A 2,179-nucleotide genomic window follows, 5' to 3' on the forward strand; every position below is an offset into this window, starting at 1 on the left:
GGGGGGGGGTATGGATTAATTAATTGAGGATCAATTTCCTCAGTAAACATTTTTCCTTTCCTGTCCTGAAAATTGTCAGAACACATTTCTAGGCAGAAGGAACTGGCAGAGGAAGGGCAGTTTTCCCAAGTGACACTCAAGTTAGAATTAGTGCCTTTAATCTAGTACCACAGAAACCTCAAAGGGACAACATAAAATAATGGAAAATGACAGAAGAGCTAAAATTTGAAATCTTCACCCTGTATGTCTTTGCATTCTAAATTTGAAGAGATATAAACACAGCCTCACTTCAGTCAAAACCGCAAAACAGAACTCAAGTCCAGACCTTGGAAAACAAGATTGTTCTCTTGCAAATCTGAGACCACAGGTGCAGGACTGATGGTACCTGTATGTGATCGTTACCTGACCACAACAGTCCTCTTTAGGTGCTCCTCTAGGATAGTCAGAAAGATGGGAGGTTTCCAGGTGAGGCATGGGGTCAGGGTTCTGATTTTCCTCAGAGCAAAGAGGTACTCTGACTCTAATTTTTTAGCGTAAATCCACTCCCACCTGGTCACCTTCCTTCCTAGTATTCTCGATCATAGTCTTACTTCTCGAATGTTTCTTGATAATACTGATTTTCAAAGTTAATATTAAAATTGACAAGACTTACAAGATATAATTCCTGAGTATGGGTATTTCCTGACTTAATATATTCAAACTACAATGAACCACACTTACAATGGTCCCTTTTAGCTTTGTGCATCTTATCATTTGTAATATGTGGTGGTGGTTATGTGTTGTGCCGTGGGTTCCAACTCATAGCAAACCTGCATAAGGTTTCTGAGGCTGTTAAACTTTACAGCAGCAGAAAGCCTTATTTTTCTTCCCTCAGAACTGCTGGTAGTTTCGAACTCCAGACCTTGAGATTGGCAGCCTGACTCATAACCACTACACTACCAGAGCTCCATGAAGAAGTTGGTAGAATGTTTCAATTTTATCATTACTGGCTTTAATGGTTGGTGCATAAATTCAAATAACAGTGGTATTAACAAGTCTTCCTTGTAGGCATATGAGTATTATCCTATCACAGACAATTTTATACGGTAAGACAGATATTGAATGTGACATAATTCCTCTTCAATTTGTTGTTCCTTTCATAGTAAATCATATGATTGTCAGGTTCAAAGTGGCCAATAGCAGTCCATTTCATTTCACTAATGCCTAGGATTTCGATCTTTATGCATTCCATTTCTTTTTTGACTTTCAATTTTCCTAATTCATACTTTGTACATTCTGTGTTATGATTATTAAGGGATGTACGTAAGTGTTTTTCTTCATTTTGAGGTGTGTCATATCAGCAAATGAAGGTCCCAAACATTTTATTCCATTTTCAGCATCACGCTCAACTCTACTTTGAGGAGGCAACTCATTCCCAGTAGCATTTTGAGTGCCTCCCAATCTGATGGGCTCATCTCTGGCACCATATATCACAATATTCTGATATGCCATTTATAATGTTTCAATATTCAATATTCTGATGCTATCTGACCATATTCCACCACTATTCATAAGGTTTCAGTGGCTAAACATTCAGAAGTTGCCCACTTCTTCTTTTGAGTCTGTCTTAATCTCAGCTGAAACCTCTCCACTGTGGGCGACCCTTGCAGGTATTTAAAATACCAGTGACATAGCTTCTTGCATTACAGCAACACGGGAGCCACCATAGTATAACAAACTGACAGACAACTCGTGCACTGACAGATAGTAACACTCAATTCAACTGGGTCCTCAGAAATGGGAAAAAAGTACCTTCTTAATCATGTCACTCTCTCCCCTAGGCTCTTTGCCACTGAAGGAGTGAGTATCATGTTTCTCAAATGATCACTCTATAGACAGTAAATCATAAAAAACAAACATGAAATTTGATCTTAATTAGGATGATACTACAACATACTTTTTGTTAGATAAGATCACTGGAGAAGGAAAGATTAGCAGATGAGACTTGAAAGTGGAAAGTAAATGGAGCTTGTCATTCACAGATGTTTTGAGTCACCAGGGACAATAGGTATGAGTCTCAGCCATTCTAGTTGATCAGTCTTCTATTCCTCAATAGTACAGATACCTGCTTCTCTAGAGTTTTCCATTCTGTCAGACATCGATCAATACACAAACCATACCTTAGTAGATAAGGAGCTCT

Source organism: Chrysochloris asiatica, unplaced genomic scaffold (genome assembly GCF_000296735.1).
Source record: "Chrysochloris asiatica unplaced genomic scaffold, ChrAsi1.0 scaffold00662, whole genome shotgun sequence".
NCBI classification, from domain to species: Eukaryota; Metazoa; Chordata; class Mammalia; order Afrosoricida; family Chrysochloridae; genus Chrysochloris; species Chrysochloris asiatica.